The sequence below is a fragment of the Mirounga leonina genome, unplaced genomic scaffold, assembly GCF_011800145.1.
Source record: "Mirounga leonina isolate KUSES-001 unplaced genomic scaffold, KU_Mleo_1.0 Mir_447, whole genome shotgun sequence".
NCBI classification, from domain to species: Eukaryota; Metazoa; Chordata; class Mammalia; order Carnivora; family Phocidae; genus Mirounga; species Mirounga leonina.
Window position 1 is genome coordinate 2,697,491 of NW_023270757.1, and position 5,808 is coordinate 2,703,298.

The following is a 5,808-nucleotide window of genomic DNA, read 5'->3' on the forward strand; positions in this document are numbered from 1 at the left end:
TCATAAGGAAATATTTATTTCCTGTACCTATTCAATACATGAAATTCTAAACTATTTCATGGAAAATGAAAATGATTCCAGAATTAAGGTTTGAGATGAAGGAAGAAAGAGGGAGAAAAAATGGTACATGAGCATGCTGAAACAAACACTGACTGCAGTATATACAATGCCAATAATAATTAATTCATGGAGTAAAAATAAAAGCAAGATAGACTAGGACTGAGGACAAAAACAGAAAACAATTTCGAAGAGGATGCTTGGGGGTAATTCATTTCAAATGCCCTTGTTTGTGAGGTGATTAAAGATATTTAGTAACTCTCAACACTGGGAACTGAAATATGCATGTTACAATTTTCAAGATAACTACAAAATGAAGAGAAACTTTAAGTTCCAAACTGTTGAAGGAAGCTACAGTTTGGGGCACCTGGCTGGCTCAGTTGGTGGAGAGTGCAACTCTTCATCTCAGGATTGTGAGTTTGAGGCCCATGTTGGGTGTAAAGATTAGTTAAAAATAAAAAATCTTGAAGGAAGACACAGAATGAAGCAAATAAGAAGACAAAGCATGAGAAAAAAGATAATATAAAGTAATAGGAAAAGAGAAATTATAAAATATAAATGAATGAAAATGACAATAATAATATAAAGAGACTAATAGCTAAAAAAAAGTTGATCAGACTAGATAAAATAAAAAAGCAAAAACAAAATTATATATAAGAGACACATTTAACACATAAGGAAACAAAATGTTGAAAGTTAAAGGATGTAAAAGTTTAACAGGAAAATACTACTAAAAGAAATCATAGATAGCTATTTTAATGGGAAATAAAGTAGACTTCAAGGTAAAATTATTACTAGTGGTAAAGAGGGTAGAGAATACTTAGACAAGTCTTAAGATACAATTTTAAACTTGTATGCATTTAATAATATGGCCCAAAATATAAAAAGAAAACACTGAACAAAATTTGAAAAAGGAAATTACAAATTTTTCATCATGATAGGAGATTCTTCCCTGAATGAACGAATTGATAGACAAAAATAAAACAAGGGTATAAATATAGAAACAATACCAATTATAAAATAATATTAATCTAAAGGCCATATATAGAACTGCACCAACAACTAGATAACAGACATAACTGACCCTGTACTAGAACACTAACAAAAAGATAAATATATTTGGAAATTTATAAACTTCTAAATAAGAAGTAATAAAAATCAGAGAATACTTAGAATCAAATGATAATAAAAAAAACATCACATATCAGGGCACTTGGGCTCAGTCCGTTAAGCATCTGCCTTCGGCTCAGGTCATGATCTCAGGGTCCTGGGATCAAGCCACATGTTAGGCTCTCTGCCCAGTGGGGAGTCTGCCTTTCTCTCTCCCTCTGCCACCCGCCCCCACTTGGGCATGCTCTCTCTCAAATAAATAAATACAATTTTTTTAAAAATCGCATATCAAAACATGTAGGATGTAACAAAAAATTATTAAAGAGAAATCTATAGACAACTCTGATATTAAAAAAGATAAACCTAGGGTCACCTGGGTGGCTCAGCCATTAAGCGTCTGCCTTCAGCTCAGGTCATGATCCCAGGACCCTGGGATCAAGCCCTGCATCGGGCTCCGTGCTCAGTGGGAAGCCTGCTTCTCCCTCTCCCACTCCCCCTGCTGTGTTCCCTCTCTTGCTGTCTCTCTCTCTGTCAAATAAACAAATCTTTTTTTTAAAAAAAGATAAACCTAAAAGCAAATGCACAAAGCATTCAGCTTACTGTAGTATAGTGAAATAAAAATAAGGAAAATATGCAAATTAGGTTAAAATATGTGAAAGATAAATAAGACATATGAACACACATCTAGTAGGAATCCTAGAATAAGAGAATAGAATGAGGAAGACAATATTTGAACACATAATGGCTGATATGTCCCCAGAATTGAAAAAATTATGGAATCCTCGTATTGAAGAAACACAAATCTTCAAAAGATTAAATAAATTTACAGCTGTTCACATCGTTGTGTACAGCAACAGCAAGAATTGTGTCCAATTTGGGAAGTTTAAAAACAAAGTACAACTCAAAAAACTAAACAGTGATGAGGCTAAAACTAAGGCACTCTAAGGCTTTTTTAAGAAGAGGGCATGGTATTTACTAAATTAGATTTTCTTTGAAGAGGTATGCATGCCTAAAATGAAAGAGAAACTACTGAAAGGTTGAAGTAGAACATATTGCTGAAAAACATTTAGCAGGCAAAGATGGGTAAGGAAAAGTTGATCAACACAATAACAGATAAGAAAGAAAATGCATAAAAAATAGGAAGTACAAAATAAGATGGAAAAAATAAATCAAAATGTTTGTATTCACAAATGTAACCCAACTAATTTCACCACTTTAAGAATAGAAGATTCTCCTATTTGATTTAAAAACAACAGTAAAATAATCCAATATGGTGTCTAGAAATGAGACACATAGGGACACTAAATGGTGAAAGTAGAGTATTGAAAATTATATCTTATTAACTGAAAACTGAAAAGCTGGTATAGCTATATAAATATCAGACAGTATAGAGTTTAAGGAAAACAACTATCAGGATAATGAGAGTCACTACTTAGTAGTAAAAAGAACAGTCTAGATGTACTCTGAAAAACAAACAGGGTTCTGGAGGGGAGGGGGGTGGGAGGATGGGTTAGCCTGGTGGTGGGTATTGAGGAGGGCACATTCTGCATGGAGCACTGGGTGTTATGCACAAACAATGAATCATGGAACACTACATCTAAAACTAATGATGTAATGTATGGGGATTAACATAAGAATTAAAAAAAAAAGAACAGTCTATCATGAAGATAAAAAATTCTGAACCTCTGAACATCATGAAGATAAAAAATCCTGAATTTACACTTAAAAACAAACAAAAAACCACAAAGCAAATTCTGAATATAGAGGAAAAGAGTCTTAGAAAAAGAAATCAATAAATCCATCATCATAAGGGAAAATATTATCAGACCTTAACCAAAAACTGATTGATCAAGCAGATGAAATATTAGTAAAGTTATAGAAGATTTCATCTTGACAAATAGTGATATGAAACATTTTAACCTAACAAATGCTCAGAAGACAACTAGTTAATGGGAAAATGTTAAAAGCATTCCCATTAAAATAATAAAGGAGGCCAATATGGCTGGTGGCCCTAACCAATGAAATGAAAATGAACTACAAAACTAAAGACTGAAAAGGAAGATACAAAACTGTCCTTATTTTCAGTCATGCTTATCCTTATAGAAAATCTAAGCAATATATAGAAACAAAAAACTAACAGAGTTTAACAGGATTGCTAGATATAAGGTCAGTATAGCCAAAATATCAACTGTGGTCCTATTTACCATCAAACAATAAAATTTTAAAAACATATTTTTATAATAATATTACAAGTTACAAAGAACCTTGGCATAAAACTAACAAGATATTCAAAATCATTATGGGAAAAATTAAGAAACTTTAATAAAAGATATAACATTATTTTAACTAGCAGGATATATATGCTAAGTTAATAGATAGGAGGATAAAATATCATGAAGATATAAATTATCCATATCTTCATCTATAAAGCCAATGCCATACTAATTTCAGCAGGGTTTTTTTAAAAAGCCAAATCTAATCCATATTGAACAGTGAAGTCATGAGACAAGTTTGAGAAATGATAATATAGCAGGATTCAATAAACCTATAGCAAATTAGAGAAATGTAATATTGACACAAATATAAACCAACAGAGTAATGAAACTAAATAGAGTAATGAAACTAAATGGAGAATATATCTGGTTTTTGACAGATTTGCATTATAAATCAATATGGACAAGAAGATAGAAAATTTGGTAATCCATATTAGAAAAGAGAAAATTAGATCTTCATATCAAATTATTCATTAAATAAATTCCAGATTAATCGAACATCTAATGTAAAACCACTACTTTAAAGTGTTAGGAGAAAATTTTTGGACTATATGTTTACAAACTAAAGAAAGAAAGAAAAGGATTTTTTTAAGTAAGACATAAAAGCACAAATCAGAATAGAAAAGACTGACGAATGCATCAAAATTAAAAATATTTATATAACCAAATGCTACAAAGGCAAAAATAAAAAATAAGCCACAGCCTAAAAGAAGATATATCCATATGTAGACAAATGATTGGTTTCCAGAATATATAAAGAGTGCATGCAAATAAATACGATAAAGACAATCAACCTAATAGAAAATAGGCAAGATTCAAACTAGCAATCAACAGAGAAGGAAATCAAAATGGTAAATAAGTATATATAAAGATTACCAACATCAATTGTAATCAAAGAAAGTCTTCATAGCTGTACATTTCATATCATTCGATAACTTTTTCTAAATGGCAGGAAGGATGAACTTCATCATAAAAAATTAACAAGTGCTCATTATATTTGTGACCGAAAAACGTTTACAATAAAAATCAGTGGCTAAATAGCATGGACTTAATATCCAAAATTAACTTACATGAAATGCCTTTCTCAAGATGATGCCAGATAAATTATGTATGTGATTATAAGAGAGGTACTGATATTTGGTAGGACTTATGTATTTTCTGTAGAGTTGGATATGTCAGAAAAAAATGAGGAAATAGCTTTTATGATTTGGATCTTCAGCCTATGATTCACTTTATGAACATGACTGTTAGCTGTAACTAGAGAGATTTAAATAAAAAAAGCATTTGTTTTCCACTTACACTAAGCAAGCACTTTGAAAATGTCAAGAGTCAAGATTAAACTTTCTTATTTTTTAATATTTCTTCAAATTATCTTCCTTCTCCCACTTTAATTATAATAGCTGATTCTGATTTAACTTGTTGGCTGCTAAAAAGAACTTCAAATTCTAGCCATTAGCAATTATGCCCCCCTGAAGTTGCAGTTCTTCATATTTCTTAGCACTGTACATTCTTAGGATACAAGAAAGAAAAACCTTCCCGTGTCTAAATCAAGAGAAGTTTTTCTTGTGGTGAAGAATTCAGCCAACAGCCGCATTTTTCTGGAAATCCCACCTTTTCTAGTGAGGCCATCATCCATTTTGGCTAAGATCATGGGGCACAATGACCAAAGGGTCAGGTACAAATGGCTTTTGGAATTAATAGGAGAGATGATGGGGCAAGAAAGAGAGAGTTGAATGCGTATGAACCAAAACTACACTTCAGACATCCCCAGTCATGTCTATGATTGTCCACACATCTCGCTAGAGATACATGGTGGTGAGAAGAGGAGAGTGGACATCAACTAGCTAAGTCTTTTGAAAAGAGCAAGACTTTCAGGTTCTAGAAAGTAGGAAATCCAAGATCCTAAGATGTCTAGAGCAAGAGACGGGGGGGGAGGAGAGTAAAGGTGGTACCATCCCTCAGAGCTTCAAGAAGCATTTGCATGAGAGCCATCCAGGATGAGTCATGGTGATGTCATAGAAACAACACATGAGCAAAGCAATGAACTTCTCTGAGCCTGTTTCCTCATCTAAATCTCACAGGACTGTGACGAGGAACACATGGTATAAAGATACAATACATAAAAGCACCTTAATAGCTAGCATTACTGTGGAGCAGAGTGACTAACTTTCTAATAGGGAAAAAAAATCAGGCAATGTGACATGAATGCCTCTCAGGACAGATTTCCTACTAGCCCCTTCTGTATCCCTTTAGGGCCCAGATTAAATGCCATTTCCCTAGAGAACCCTCCCTGGTCACCTACCTAGAGTAAGTATCTGTTGGATTTTTATTGGTTTTCCTCATAGCCCTATCTCAAATCTCAACAACC